The sequence below is a fragment of the Anomalospiza imberbis genome, chromosome 1 (genome assembly GCF_031753505.1).
Source record: "Anomalospiza imberbis isolate Cuckoo-Finch-1a 21T00152 chromosome 1, ASM3175350v1, whole genome shotgun sequence".
In the NCBI taxonomy this organism is placed as follows: domain Eukaryota; kingdom Metazoa; phylum Chordata; class Aves; order Passeriformes; family Viduidae; genus Anomalospiza; species Anomalospiza imberbis.
The window spans coordinates 113,753,987-113,770,590 of NC_089681.1; the positions used below are offsets into that span (position 1 = coordinate 113,753,987).

The 16,604-nt window shown below is 37.8% G+C and overlaps 1 protein-coding gene across 9 annotated transcripts in view; it reads left to right on the forward strand.

Annotated features, from left to right (window-relative positions):
* The window catches only part of THRB (thyroid hormone receptor beta), a 163,638-nt gene that overhangs the window by 39,251 nt on the left and 107,783 nt on the right, over nucleotides 1-16,604 (forward strand). For 4 of the 9 annotated variants that reach the window (XM_068206904.1, XM_068206930.1, XM_068206913.1 and 1 more), the window contains exon 2: nucleotides 3,734-3,763. The exons of 3 other annotated variants lie outside the window; for them this stretch is intronic. The gene's annotated coding sequence lies outside the window, so the exon portion shown is untranslated. Of the gene's footprint in view, nucleotides 1-3,733; nucleotides 3,764-9,087; nucleotides 9,192-16,604 lie in introns of all 9 variants that reach the window. 2 more of the 9 variants (XM_068206922.1, XM_068206939.1) reach the window with 1 other exon arrangement.

Here is a 16,604-nt window from a genome sequence, read left to right on the forward strand (position 1 = left end):
TCTGGGGTGAATCTGTCTGGAGGACTGAATAGATGTCCATCTGTCTATATTTTGGTAACTTTTTTTTTTTTTTTTTTTTTTTTTTTAATGAAGATGTCTGTGATGGGTGTGAGTAACTTGAAAGTAAGTTTTAATAGGATGAATAGGATTTGATGGATAAGAAGAAAAGTATAAGAAGAAAAGTACTGCTCTCATCCCTAATCTGATATCTGTTCAAAGACTTAGGCAGAATATGTACTTTATATCAAAAATTTCTGAAGAGCAGCTGGATGTCTTTTCTCCTACTGTGTACTGGATCATATGGAAATATGTTGTTTTAGCTAATTGGGTGTATTCCTTTTTGGGCTCAAAACCATAGTTTAGTTAACAACAAGTTATCTTCAGATTATCAGTTTCTGCTAAACAGCATACAATAAAAAAGGTGACATAACAATGACTGAAACAAAAAGGAGCATTTTTACTTGTACAACTCCATGCAGTCAGGAGTTTTCTGTGTGTTGAAGTAGGAAATTTTCATCTATGTCTAATCTGCTGTCTGATCATTTTAGAAGTATTGCCTTCTTGTGGTTCAACAAGTCAGTGGTGAGTCTTCCTTAAGAAAAAATCGTGAACAGTTTCAGTAGCAAAATACATTGTTTTAACAATCTCTATCAGTAGGTCTTTTAAGTGTTAATTATAGTATTTATAAAACTGAGAAGGTTCATAAGTTGTTCTAAAAAAGACGGAACTTGAAAAAAGGTTTACAATATTTTCTCTCTTTTTTTTTTTTTTTTGTACCAGGATTGAAAGGATAATTGTAAATACCTTGATGTATTTATAGAGCCTCTTGTCACAGAGTGTGGACAGTTGTCTACTTAGTTTAACTTAATGGTACTGATGTGCCTTTGAGGCAGTCTGGTAGAATCCTCCTAGAGTCTGTCCAAATTTAACACATTTGGTGATTGGCAACAAGTATAGTTTTTACTGTAAAGAGGCATATGCTTAGCAAGATGACACATCTGAATATTGCAATGTAAATGTCCTCACTTTTTGACTGTTTTTTTTCTTCTTTAGCGCTTTCCCCCTCCATCTAAGCAGTAGGCATTAAGCATGAAGGCAGTGCAAGCAGTTAACAGGAGATATAGTTTAATTTTAAATTTTTTGCCAAGGTGTCCGAAGCAGATAAGGCAGGAAATCCAGTAAGTCTTCTGCAGGGACCACTGAATGCTTGAACCTCACTTAGCCAGTGTTGTTTTGGGCACACTGGAGTGGAGGTTATCTCCACTTGGATGAAAGCCATATCTTCTGAGGCTAGAAGCTTCCTGCTACCTGATGGAAATAGTAATTGGTCCTCTTGAACAAATGTCTTCTGAGACCATTGGGCTAGACAGGCAGCAGGGCCCGTGAGAACCTGTGGTAGGAGGTGCTCATGGCCCTCATTATAGCTTGTCCTGTTATCAACAGCTAGATCAGATAAAGAAAACTTATGCAAATTGTTTTTTTAAGAATGCTATGTTGGTTTTTTGTTGTTTTTTTTTTTTTTTTTTTTCTGGGAGTCATAAACCCTGCCAAAGAAAGCTTTCATTCTTCTTTTAAAAGTATGTAGGATGAGTTAAATATGCTTCAAAGCAGCTTGCACTGTGAGTGTTTCTAGCATAGAAATACTTTTCTTTAAAACTGTGGATCTTGTCACAAGTCCAAGATGACTTTTAGTCTTTCTCAGACTTGCTTCTGTACCTGCTTTATATTTAAAACAGGCTAGCCTGTAAGGTACTCCTGTCCCTTCCCAGAAAGAAGCATTCTGTTCCCAGAAACTGTGCTGTGGAGCACAATAGTATTGTGACAGGTGAGTAATAGAGAATCAGGGATGCAATATGTCCTCAGTTGCACTCTGGCTAGCTTCAATGGGTGTTTTGCATGAGAAAAGTAAGAAGGATTTGGCTCGTGCTGTAATAAATCCCACTCAATCCTATTGAAACCCTGCATAGGATCCAGTGATAAAATACTTACTGGTTCTGTCTCTTGATTTCTGCATGCAAAATTTTTCTTAAATAACTTTTTGTGGTTGACCCACACCTGAAGCCAGACAGGTAAATGTGAACTAATCTGGTACTGATGGATGTTTTTAATAGCTGATTATCAGGGGGAGCCATAGGAAAATTAAACCTATGAGGATTTTATATTTGACTAAGTAATTAAGTGACCTTATAGTTATTCTTCCTTTAAAGGTAAGCATGTGCAGGTACTATCTTGTGGGAAATTGGACTTTGTAAATGTCAGCTCTCATAAGCTGACTCATAAAAATGGGATCTCATGGCTTTTCTTAAAACAAGTGGTTAATCTCATGATTTACTGCACTCCAGGAATGTCTCTCTTTAAATTTACCTGTTCCATGTGTGAAATAGTCTCAATTTATAGGTCTCTTAAAAATATCAGGTGACCATACCCTAAATGAAGGGAAAAAGCACTTCTACTGTTCTCTTAAGCTTTTTTTCCCTCAGATTGACAGATTCATTCATAGAAGACTGTTTTAACCCTGCTGTTCCCCAAATCACAGTATTTTCACTGTAGAGCAGTGAAGAGAATTCAACTCTTCAACCATTGCATTGATTGCATGCTTTCAGGCCAAGCTTCAAATTTGTCCTTGGCAAAGATGAACAAGGTCTCTCCTTGTTTTCTCTTCATCTGTAAATCTCTAACCATACTGACTGATGGCTAATGAAGTGTACAGAAAGTGCTAGAGGTTGAGATGCTTTGCCTGTGACTCAGCATAATTTTCACTGCTTTTCAACAAATACTGCTAATAATTGTCAGATTTTATTAGACTTGGCTTTTTGTTTTCTTTTTCATGCTGTATGTTATGTTATGTTAATTTAGAAAATGAAATAAGAAAAAGTGTGATTTTCTTCTTGCATGCATTGGTGACAAAAAAATACCCATTTACTTCAGATTTACCAGAATCCAATTCCCAATTATAATACTGGTGCTTGCAGATAGTTCTCCCTGGTTGTAAAGGACTGAAAAAACTCACTAAGAAATAAAAGGTTAATTAATATTTTTGCATGCCTCACCATTCATTGATTGCTGTGAGTTATGCCTGAACTTTCCCAGAATACTCTTAAAACTTTATTGGTTTTTGATTTTGTGATGTGTGTTGGTAAATTGTTGACAAATGTGTCATACAGAGCATCTGAGTTGAAGTAGGTGGTTATTGAAATGGCTTGCTGCTTTCGTTCTTCTAAACTGCCACTGACCCTACCTCAAACCCCTGTTTGGGGTTTGAGCAGAAAATTGCTACTTTTAAAAACCCTTCCAGGCTGAGAAACTCTTTAAATGGGCAGATTGCAATGAAAACCCATCCTATAATAGAAAATACCAAATGTCCAATAAAAGTAATGGCAACACAAACACAAATACTGCTCATGAGATACAGCTTGAAGTGAAAATAAACCTAATGAATGTGTCTAATCAGCCTGTAGTTTAGGTGGTGAACTGATGAGATCAGTTGTTTGTATTAATATTTCTGAGGCATTTGAAATGTTTGTTCAGAAAAGCTAATTAAGTTGGCAAATAAATAAAGGCCTCCACTCCACAGTGTTGAAAATGATTAACCCTGCAAAATAACAGACTTACTACAGTTATGTAAAAAGAACCTTTTAGTTTTGGTGTTAATTGAAGTGAAACTAAAATAGTTACTTCAGACGGTTCTTTTTACCAAATGGATCTTTAATACAGATTTCTTTGCTCTTTTCAGTGAAAGAACAGAAAATGAAGCTCTAATAAGGTAAGTTTTTTTTTTATTCCACTTTAGTAAGATATTCAAGTTAATTTGAGATAATTTTAACAAATATACTCAGCATTTTAGGCTAGCTCCTGGACCAGTAGATTTCAGCATTTCACTAGTGGAGCCCAGTTAGGGTCAGTATGTCAAAGCACAAAAAAGAAAGAGTACAGTATTGCAGAAGGAGTCTAACAACATTTAACTTTTTTGTTGTTGTTGTTACTGGAGCACTATTTGGTCTTTAATCAATATAAGATGCCTTCATAGATTTGGAAACTTCTTTTTGCTTGTAAGGAATTTACAGGTAATTATTTTTTGGCAGGTGCTATAGTTTTCGCTACTCAGTCAATGAAAACCTTTGTTTTCTTCCAGATTGAAAATGAAACATTAGAGGATATGCTGATAAAATAAGTAGCTTGGTCACAGATCTTTGGTTTTTGAGATGTGGTAGTGGGAGTTTAGGAGTTACATACTTAAAAAATAAAGGAGAGTTGAACTCTTCTAGGAGTGAATATTTCCCCTTATATATAACATAGTTCAGCTGCATTCTGAAAATGGACACAGTGTCATCTGCTAGATGGGCAAAAGGCAGAAGAAGGTCTTTCAATACAGTAGCAGCTGCAATGGATGTGAAAGAAGTGCTTTTATCTTTCCATTTCTTCCATTGCTAGTGAGGATGCTGACATTCATGTGGTGTGTCGCCTAGAAAATAAAGCATCTATTTCGAATAACAAAGCCAGGTGTACAATAGCAAGTTGTTCTGACAGGCAGCTGAAGTATGAACCTGTTCAGAGCATTACAAAAATATATGATTACTTTTCTGTCACAGTTAATATTTCAATTATGATAGTCATTTTCAGGATTCCAAGGAAGGGAAGTGTTGTTGGTTATTGTTTTCTTTTGCTCCCATATTTGCCTGGTTTTGGTTTTTTTTGCATCAGTGGTTAAAGTAAAATTTTGCAGAGTTGTTAGCTGGATTTCATACACCTATTTCAAGTAAAATGACTTCCAAATGGAAGAGTTTTAATAAGAATTTTTTTTAAAAGCTGTTAACATCAGTAAAAGTTGATATGTCTGCATAAACTGTGCTCCTGGTTTGCAGAGGGGCATTCTTGGAATAGGGAAGAGGGAGGCTTAAAAAAAACAAGACATTTAAGCTATGCAAAATATAAACTGCTAGAAACCACAAGTGAGTAGAAATGTGAAGTATTAATGGAAAAAACAGTGGTGTTGTGCAAAAGTAATGAGGTGTCATAACAAATGGTGGTGCTAATAGCAGACTATCTTTGCAATTCTTACTTTGTATTGGTACATGGAGAGTATGTGCATCTATTTGCAGCTACAAAGCTGTGTGCTTATGTAGTACATCTCTGAGACAGCAAGATGCTGCTGTTTTTCACCCAATCAGTGAGAAGGACTGAAAACCCTTCTGGAACATGGTTAATGAAGCTAAGGAACTTTATAATGTGTTGAGAACCACATGGGTAGTGCAGGGATTTAGTAAATACCAGAAGAAATTCTAGTTCTGAGCAGTCTTTGTACAGTGATCTCATCAGCATCCGTGATCCAGAAAGAAGACAAGTCCTCCTTCTGTCTCTTTACCAGGATTCAGCTATACAAGCACTGGGCAAACGTTGTAGAAGCGAATTAAACTTGCTGTGTCTGTAGCTGATCACCTAACACAAGGGAGCCTTATGTGGAGCCTCTGAACGCTACAGTAATACAAATCCCTAAGTAATATGCCTAAGTAATATAGAATGACAGCAGTAGTGGAAATTTACTTATTTTGTTTACCAGAGTCACAGCTGGAAGTATTTTAAGGTATACATTGCTCACTCCTGGATTTCTGCCTTGGCAGTGCCTGCAGAAGTACCAGGTCATTTTAATGTGATTTGACATATGGGCAGTAGAAAACCACCTGCCATCAGCCATCTTTTTCTTTCTAAGTTAACTGTAGTGTTTAGTAACTACTGATCCAGTTTGAGCTACAATTTATCAGTTAGGTTGAAAATGAAGCTATGCAGGTCGCAGTGCTGTTCATCCCAAATTTCCAAGTCATACAAATGGATTCTGCAGAAGCTGGAAAAGCTTGTTAAAGATGTTTGGTGCCTTCCCCTTGCATTTGAATTTGCTTTTCTCTTTTAGTCTCTTTAGTCAAAAGCTATCTCTAATACACCACCACAGATGCTGCACAATTGACTCAGGAATCCCTGTTTTGGTTTGCCAAGCAGGCAACTATTTATCTCAGGTAAGAGAATTTTGAGGTGTGATGTGGTTAGGATCTAAAAATATCAGTATAGGGAGATGGGATAGGGCTCCAACAGACAAAAAACACGGCAAGATAAGGAAGAGGAGTTCACATTGGAATTACGATACCGTGGGTGTAATTAACCACTGGAAATGCTTAGAAAGGAATGTGGTAGATCACTGGGAGTAATTAAATCAAGATTAGATCTGCTTCTGAAATATCTTCTAGTAGAGTTACAAGTTCTTGTGCTTTGTAAAGAAATTGCTGCATGAAGTATTACAGGCTGTGCCAGGCAGGAAGTCAGACCAGATTACCATAAGAGTTCCTCCAGGCCTTTTAAATCCACATCTCCACCAACAAAGGCTCTTATGTGGTACAGGCTGCCACAGAATTTCCAAAATCTGAGGTGGAGCAGGTGACTCTTGTTTCAGTGGTGAAAGGTTGAAAAGTCTTTGAGCAGATCCTTACAGAGACGCTGTGGTGGGTGCTCAGTGCTGCTGAGCTTGTACATTTTGTGTGCTTCAGTCCTATGGACCAGTACTAGGCCAGTTCCTGCTCTTGTCTGATCAGCCATAAACGCATCCTTCTGCATAATTTTCTGATATTTTACCTGTTTTATTTAGTGGTTTGCATTTTTATTGAGTTCAGTGAAAAAGAATAATTATTCTGTAAAGCTCATTGAATCCCTTCTGTGGTACAAGTAAAGTCCTGAAAGAGTTCAGAATTTTCTTCAGTTACTTAGCTAGCATAATTCCATTGTCTTTAACACGGGATCTTCTATAGCCACTCTAAATATCCCTATGAGTAGAAAGGGCAGGGGACATTTTTAGCAGATTATATAAAATTCCTAGGATAAAATAATCTGCTTTCCCCAAAACTGAAAAAGCAGTAACTTGTATGTTTGCTTTGGGACGTGCATGGAATAGTGGGAGTGGAGGACACTTGTCTTTTAGTTCTCTTCAGCTACAGGGAAGTGTATTCCTGTCTTACTGGGTAAGAGGCAGCAGATCTTTTTAATAGAAAAGAGATTAAAATATATCAAAAAGTAATTTTATACTAGAAGAAATACAAAACACTGTGGTGAACAAGAATAGCCCTGGCTCCTTGTTACTTTGATAATCTCATTAATTTCAACATTCAGAATTAATCAGGAATTACTGTGCAAAATCTTGCAAATGGAAAAATCCATCAACTTGAGCTCAGAATTATGTCACCCTACTGTATGCAGGTTGCATAGCTTTTGTTACAGGAATGTTTAGTGTATTTCCACAGCAGCATGACGGGAAGAACAGCTAAGGGTTGTCCTGGCTGTATGTGGGGCTGTATGTAGAACTTACTCAGGAAAGTTTTCATGTAATTCTGGCTCTGTAGAAAGATCTGTGAAAAAGCTTTTCTGTAAAATTATCCAGGGTAAATTCAAGAGTGAGACCAGGAATATTAGAAGATTTTTTTTTTCCAGAATACCTGATACCCAGCCTGACAGCAGGTAGTTTGCACTTGGTACCTGACCATTCCTACTGCTCTCCCTCCCTGGACCATGTACTTATGGTTTACACATGGCAGCCTAGACCTGAATTGGAAAAAATATTGGACTAAGACAATAGTAGAACTAAAGCAGAGAAGAGATAAACCAATGTGTTTGATAAACCAACGTAAGGTGGTTGAGGTAAATAAGTTTGTCCCTCCATGTGGAGGCTCCACCTGCTTTCACAGACATCCAGGAAAGAGGACAAGATGCTGGAAAAAGATAAAAAAAGGTTAATTACCCTTGCTAGTAGGTTAGGGATTCATGGCTGTGGTGAAAGGAGAGAAGACTGGTTAGTCAGGAATCAAACATATTTGCTTGGTTGCCATGCAATAATAGTTGTGATTTTTTAGCATGAGGTTTCTTCTGCACCACATCTCTTGAAAATATATTACATACCTATGGTTTTCACAAATTCCTGATAGCCATAATACTGACTGTGGAGAGTATTTAAAAACAAAGTTCAGGATGTCTCTTTTTCACATTTTTTCAACCAGTGAGTCACTCTTAATGGATACTTCAGTTCTGAAAAGGAATGGAGAAGGCAGTGCCATGGAAGAAAATTGCCCTCTCCATTAGTAAGGTATTTGAGACATCATATTGCTGCTATTTCCTTCCATGTGAAAGCTCATGGCTAAGTCATTTAATGTAAAGTAAAACATTCTTTTCTACCACAGAAGAAATGCCTCTACTGGACAGTGGCACACAAGCCTGCAAAATTGACTTTGGTTATCACTGAGGGTTTCCTTGGCACTTCTTTCTGTTCAGGCAATTAATGCTGTAAAAGCATTCCAGATAAGACAAAAAAGAGCAGTTGTGTTGAGGTCTGGGGAGTTTCTTTGGCGCATCTCCAGTGCACTGCTAGTCCCAAATTCATTGTTTGTATCTAAGAACTCTAAAAGTTTTAAAAGCTTTAAAAAGCTCAGTTTTACTGCATTTGAAAGCTATTCAGTCTTGTTTCCTGAACTTTGTTTACTTAATAACCCTTATACAAGAATCTGTGATTTTGCCTGGGTAACCTGCTGCTCTCTTCCAAGAGAGAAATATACTGGTTTTTAAATTTTTTAAATCCACATACTAGGTTGGAGCACAAGTCAGTGTAAAGAAGTACCTGGTGCTTAACCCTGTGCTCGCAATGTCTGCTCAGATGAGAGTCAAGCATGCTGTGCTCACTGTTACAGAACTCTTCAAAAGTGTCAATTCAGGGAAATTCTGCTGCTGTGAGAGAACAGGAGCATCAGGAATGTTCTCTCCTGCTAATGGAAATGTGGCTTTTGCTGACCAGTACATTAAAAAAATAGCAGATTGCATGTATGTGCTCATTGACAGAGTCCAACTTGAACATCACAGTGATGTTCAGGACAGCAGATCCTGCTGTGTTCTGCAGCCCTGGGAGACTAAATGAGGCTCTGGTAGCAGCAGGTTGGTACAGCATATGTCTGGTTGCTACCAGAAGGGATTTGCAGCTGTACAATTTTTGGTTTTGAGTAACCTTTAGAAGAGTGCATCTGAAAAATTGCCAGGGTGGCCAAACAAATTAATTCCCACCAGCAGGAGAGACAGCTGTTCATTTGACTACATCTGCTTCATTTGACTGTGTGGATCATCTTACTGGATGGAATGGGCTCCAGAGACCTGCCTGTGGAGAAGAGAGGCAGGTAGGACAATGTGCACTGTGTCAGAAATGATCTTTGATATTACAGAAATGGCCTTGCCTTATGGATGTGGTGGAGGGGTATGTTGCTTGTCTAATTGTTTGACCTTTGCCCTTTTGCACATAGCCCCTTGTCCCCTCTATTTCAGACCTGAGGGATCCTACATCTACAGAACAGATGGGTTAACTACAGAATATTTCAGATGGCTGCACCCTGCTGATAACACTAGCCAAAGCCTCCCCACCCCCCAATATATTACTGTGAAAACGTGGATAAGAAAAAAAAAGGATGGAAAAGTCAATCTTGGCTGAATAATATTAGTCCTAATCTCTCTAAGCAATATGTATTCTCTGCCTTTTTGCTCACTTTAAGGGTCAAAAGCCTGTCTAGATGCTGCTAGAGATCTAGATGGTGTTAGCTAGATTTGCTTCTAGGTCATTCTCATTCAGCACCATCCTCAGAGCAAACTTTGGTTCTGTTGTTTCAGTTTCCCCATCCGTGGCTTTAATCCAGTTCTCTTTCTTTAATTGCATCCTATGTAGAATTGTCCCACAGCTCTTCTCCTCTCCAAGTTTAAGGTTTCAGTTGCTGTGCAGGAGACCCTGTGAATGATTTTATTTTGTCAACTGAGGTAAACAGACAGTAAAAACATATACCAAGGCACAAAATCTTCTCTAATCAGTTATTTGACAAGCACATTTAATTATTTAGCATAGCTTGTAAAAGTAATGAAGTCCTTTTAATATGAGATTTAACACTCTCCTATTAATTTTTCCCTAAGAGGTGGGAAAAGACTGCCATAATGTTGTGTGCAAACTGAGAGCATGAAGTTAATGAGATTTGACTGAAAATACGTAAAAGGGGCTGGAACCTTTCACTGCTTCTTAAGGGTTTTGCTAATAGGTAGTAAATCCAAGCACATCCCACAGTTAGATAAGATTCTGCCTGTGTTGGCAAACCAGAAGGTGCTGTCTGATCCTTTGCCAAAGCAAAACAGAGTTTTCTTGGACCAGCTGTATTTTTTTTTTTTTAATGTTTAGCTTAGTAACAGGAAAAGCTGTAAGTCGCAGTCTTGCTCAAGAGGTATCATTCAAAACAATTTTTTATAGCATGATAGATTTCATGCTGCTACAAAATAAATATTTAATCAGCACTAATATTTTTGGTTCCCTCAGGCAGGCAGAGAAGTTCTAACTTTTTACTCAAGTAAGTCCAAATGGAATCTAGCAAGAAGTTCAAAGTAAAATGCATGTATATCCTAGAGATTTTTAAAAATTGATTTTAGGTCCAGCCTGCCAGGATTGATGGCTGATTTTGTTCCTGACAGAGAACATTTTATCTCAAAGTTAAAAAGCCCCTATCCCCAAAAATGGAAAAAAACCCAAGAAGAATGTGTGTTTGATTGGTTTGAGTTGTATGGTGAATTAGATCAGTTACAATTATATTGAAAAAAGAAAAAAAAATAAGAAAGGCAACCTGGAATGCTTTGCTTATAGTCACAAAGCTGCCTCAACCATGCCTAACTCAATGACTGAAGGGAGCAGTCTAGTGACTCCACAGAGTTGCACTTACTGGTTAGTTTCTAATTCCTTGATCTTATGTCATCTACTGGGCTCTTTATTCAGGGGCTTCACTTTGTAGTACAAAAGAATATTTGTAGAATATGTAGAATATGTGTGCATTGAATATTTCTTACCTTGACAGCTGCTCTGTCAAGTGCAGTAGCAGAGTTTGGCCCTTGGAGCATATGAGCTCTCTGTGGGCTTCCTGAGAAAGCTCTAGCTCCCATGAGCCTCATCAGACAGAGGATGGGAGACAAGCACTTGAATTTTGTGCTCCTCATGTGGGAGCACAGAGGGCTCTGCAGAGGGAGCAAGGACTAAATGGAGCCCACTTTATTATTTCTTCAAATGTGAACCACTGAGTGAGGCTCCTTCTGCTGTTTTCCCTTTCTGCTCAAGAGTCAGTTAGAGCTCTTCCCTGGTACCATGATGGGCAGACCTCTATATGTAATGGATCAGTCTTGAGACAGTCTCATGCTTGCATTTAAGAAAATCTTTCAGGACACACCTGCTCATTAGTGCTCTCTCTCTTTTGATCTGTTAGAAACTCATTCCCATCCTTCTAGCCATCAGCATCTTTCATTGTCCTTTCACAAATTAATTTAAAAACCAATCAACCCTTGTTTGATTTAGTAATCACAAAAAAGAACAAACAGAGGTAAAGGTAAAAGAATACAATTTCAGGAGGGAAATTGTGTGTTCTGAACTGAAACTTGAATGCATGTGCTCCTCACAGAAAGGCAGCAGGTTTCTCTGATGTTCACCCAGCAATTATTGAAAGTATTCCCTGCCATGTCTGACTGTCACCAAGGAAAAGTAGTACTGAATTTTTGCTGACTTTGAGGATGTCAGGTTAAAATTTATCACAGTCCTTTAGTTGTAGTAGATACATAGTACAGAGAGAGAATACTGTTGAGCAGTTATGACAAGTTTTGTCATTTCTAATTCCCTTTATATTAAGATGCTAACCATAGACACTATTAGTCTCACCCCCTGATTGGGGCTGATTCAGAGAGCCTTAAGTTTTCAGATTCAGAGTGGGTTTGTAAAATCATAAGACACACAGGACAGTAACATTTTCAGTGTAGAGCTGCTTGAAAATACAGTGACAGTACTAACCCATCCAGATTTCCAAGTAAGTAGCCATAGTGCAGGTGTTCATCAGCTCTGACTTTCTTGATGTGCAGGATGTTGTGTTTTTTCTTGCCTGAAATTCCATTTCTGAAAACAAATTGATTGGAAAATACTTAGATTTATAGGTGGAGCTTCTGCTTTGCTGGCAGCAAAAGCCAAGTGAAAATGACAGGGAGTGCTCACTTCTTTCTGCAAGTTCTGTCTTCAGTAGGAAAATGGCAGGCTGACCCTGGTGTGTTCCAACTCTGTGTGGGAGGATTTGATGTAGTTTGTTTCCAAAACTTGGATGTAGTTGCAGCTGTCACGTATGGAAAGAGACAGAGGTTAAACACGAGACTGCTGTAAAAATATACTAGCATTCATAATTATGTTTAAATTTTATTATTCCTTGCTTCCATGAAATAAAATAATTAAAGGAACATAAAATAATAACAGAATAGAAAAAGGTAATTTCTTGTTCTTATAGGATCATAAAATTTTAGAATGGCTTGGGTTGGAAGGGACCTTAGAAGTTATTTAGTTCCAACCCCCCTGCTTAAGATATAGACACCTTACACTTGACCGGGTGGCTCAAGGCCCCATCCAACCTGACCTTGAACACTTCCAGAGTTTGGACACCCACAGCTTTTCTAGGCAACCTGTTCCAGTGCCCCACAACCCTCACAGAAATGAATCCTAACCAGGTCCCTCAATCCTGGTTCTGATAATATTGCAGTCATTGTATCAAAACCTTTTAGATCCTCATAACTTCTTCTGCCTTCCTTAAATTGCCAGTACAGTTGCTCCAACTAATTCTTAAATGGAGTGGAAATTACACAAATAGGAGTTATTTGAAGCTGCAGAATGATTTTACACTCATTCTTATGTAATGAGCTAGAATTGCACAGCTGACCAAAAAACAGTCCTTAATTCAGAATTCCAGCCTGTTTTTCACTTCAGTGGCTTTGTAAAGTTCCCTGTAGTCTTTATGCACTATTTTATGTGGTTTAACTGAAATTCTGAGAAAATAAAGGAAAATGAACCATGGACATGGAGAAATGTGGAAGGACAGATGAAGTGAGAGATTTCACATTGGAATGGGGCATAGAGAAAGCAGTTCTGTAGGAATGGTTTGATCAAAATGTTTGGGGTGTTAAAGTGACATAGAGAAAAAATTTGATTAATTGAGAAAGAATGCATGACAGCAAAGATGTGATTTATTGGACTGAAAAAGTCTTCCTCAACAACAGCAAGTGGCATAGTTTTCCAAAGAAAGTGTCTGTCTTATTTGGGAATTGAAAAATTGGTTGAATAAAGACTAGAAAATACCAGTGTAGAACCTGTGCTTCAGTGGGTGAGCACTCTTGAAGCAGAAAACCTTTTCTACATCCATATTCTGACTTGCTTGAGAGAGCTCCATGACTCTGATTCAGGCTTGGGATGAAACCATAAGGTATGTTTTCTCTGCTTGCTCCCTTTTTCCCCTAAATGTTATTATACTGCAGCTTGGCTCTGTCCACACAGTCTGGAGCTGACTGTGTTGTAACTTGCTTTAGCCGCCGCTGAATTTAACAGCTTTTGGCTTTGTAAGTAATGCCTTAGGAGAACTCTTGCTCATCTGTTCCCTGAGCCAAAGAAAAACTCCTCCAGTAGCTTTCCCAGTGTTTTCTCTGGCTAGAACACATAGTTACTGATTGCTAGGTGAAGATACACTATCTTTAATCTTATTTTTATATTTTTGGTTTGTCCAGCTGACATATTCTAAGATAACCACATCGACTAAAGCAGTGAAAGAGGATTTTCACAATGGATTTTCGTTTCTTTTCCCTGTTCTCCATGTAATTAAATTCTTCCACTGGTGGGAAAAATGCTTTTCCTTGATGTAAATGTGTAGTTGAATACTGAGCCAGTCAGTCACATTTCCCTGCTAAGCATACTATTTCCAATATTTTTCATAACAGAATGACTTGTGTTTGTTTCCTAGCCCTGTATGGTTGGCTTTCTGATCCTATTGTCATTTAATCTGTTGCAAGAAATATATCAATTGGGAAATAGTTAAATAGGGTCTCAATAAACAATTGGATTATATTTAGCAAGTACAAATCACGAGGAGATATTTGCATATTTATTTGTTGAATTTCAGCTTCCACTTCAGGTTAGATGACACATAAACAATTATACAGCACCTCTGGCAAAGAATAAGTCTTCAAATTAAGTCAAAGTAACGCTGGGAATTTGGAGGAAGATTTCTGAAGTTTTAGAAGGAACTGTGAAAGGCTTATACTTTGTTTTAGCTCCATACATTTTATGCCAAGTATGGAATTAATGTTGTAGACTTTTACTCTGATACATCTTGTTTGTTTTACTCTAATATATATTTCTGAAAAATATTTATGGCAGCAGTGGTCAGAGACTGCACCTTTGCCTCCATCATTAATGTAGAAATTACCCTAATTTAAAGCCAGCTAAAATATTTCAGGGGTGGTGGTTTGTTTGTTTGGTTGGTTGGTTGGTTTGAGGTGGGTTTTTTTTTGTTTGTTTGTTTTTTATTTTCCCAGGGTCTCTGGATCAGGCTCTGCATTGTACTTTGTAACAGAGGCCACAGATAACTCCGATCTGCCAGAAAGGTTTTAATAGGTTTTATGCAAGATCAAGGATCAAGAGGCCAGGTACCACAGCATGCTTTTGTGCCCTAGCAGAGGAAATATCTCTTTGGATGTGTTATTGGCCTGCTTCATTTTAGGAGAATCTCTGTGTAAATTATAGGTGAAAATTAATGTAATTAATTGTAATTAGTATAGTGTTTATAGTGGATACAGGTTCCAAAATCTTCAACAACAGTGAAGGAGACTTCATAGTTTCCAGGAACTGTAGATTTACAGTAGCAATTAGATCATTTAGGCCAACCCTGAATACCTTTTGAACTCTGCATTTACCGTCCATTTGCATCTTTGAAAATCCTCCCACTTACTGACAGTTAAATTTGATGCCTTGTGTACATGAAAGCAATTGGCATACTCTTTCTGTTTGTGTCTCAGTGTGCCTTATTTATTTAGTAGCATTGCTGGATTTTAAGTTCTAGAGATAAACCAAAGCATTAAGGGCACAAGGCTTACCTGCTGTTCATTGCTTGTCCTTTCTTGCATGCCTGGATATGCAGGAAAGACTTGCACTGAAAGTGAGACTGATAAGCTTCCAATTCTCAAAACAAAGTGCTATTTTTATTATATAGTAAAAGACTTGAGATGACACTTTGCTTGGTACTTTGTTCCTACACATCCACATGTTCTTTGAACACTGTCCTTAATATTTGTCCTATAAAATCAGTGTTGTTTAAAGGGGAAAAAACAATAAAGCGCATTTTAGAATGTGTGATCCCTTAATGTTATTTCATAATTTGATGGAAATAATCAAGGGTTGGAGTCTGTACTTTGATTAGCAGAAAGATATCCTTGTTAAATCCTTGAAATGTATTTTCTTTTTAGCCACATGTTTCTGCAATAATTTCCAGTTTTGCAGAATATTCTGCTCAAAATACTATGTGCTGTATGAGGTTCACATAAACTTATTTTTCCTATTTCACAAGCATGAGGAATCATTTGTTAGTACCTAGCCTTGTCTCAGAAAATTAAGATTACTCAATCTGGATTTGTGATCTCTAACATGAAATTCTTTTCACTACTTCTTTCATTTTCTTCCACTTAGGTAGGTATCCATTTTTCTTCAAGTTCTAGTAAAGCATCATGTACAAGAATCCCTGCCCTACATTGTAATTACTGTTTCTCTTTTTTCTTTCTTTTTTTTTCCTGGTGTTTGCAAGACCAATTTGTAGTTTTCAGTGGATCAAACTTGTAGCTGAAGAAGATGGGGGAGTTTTTCTGCCTTTGATCACAACTAGAACTTTCCACCTAAGAGAGCTTAGTTCAGGCAGATAACTGCCTTTCAGTCAGTGGCCAGAGGAAGCCAGCATTTAATGAAAATTTAGAGTCTGGATGCATTTTGTCTGGGCTATTTATTTTTCCTTGAAGGCAGAGATGAGAAAATATGTGCAATGATGCAGCACTGAATGAAGGATAGCAGAGGAGACACCAAGACTTGATGCAGGAACAGAAGGAGATTTACTTTCTTCAGTGTTACCTGATAGGATCTATTTTTATATAGAAATGTCACCTGACAGAAGTCAGGAGAGAGAATATCCAAGTAGTTTAGATGCAGCTAGAGGCAGGGAGCTAAAGCCACGAGGGAATAGAAGAGGCAGTTGAGGTGATCTGAATGCAGAGCTCTATATAAAAATAGTAGTTGGAAGGAAGAGGTCTTTGAGGAAGCTGACCACGTACTGCGTGTGGCTGTAATCATAGCATAGAAGCTGGCACTAATTGGTAGTGGAGAAATCAAGTGAAAGACTGATGTGTTATGATGGAGAACTCAGGAGGAAAAAGTGAGAAACAGATGACTGAAAGAAGAGTGGCACCAGAAAAAAAGGAGAATAAGATGGAGATAAATAGAGATTTGAGGCTGAGAAGGAAGAAGGATGTGATTAAAGAACTGAGGACAACAAATATAAGGTGGTTGGGCAGCACCAGGGAAAAAAGAAAAAAAAACCCAAACCCCATGAAAATCTGGGTTTCCTTGTGGCATGAGAAAGAGACAAGTGTGTGATTCTGAAGACTCATTTCTTTTAGGTAGAAAGGCACATCTGTCAGCAGAGTTTATCTGAGGAAAGAGCAGTGTTTTGTTTTCC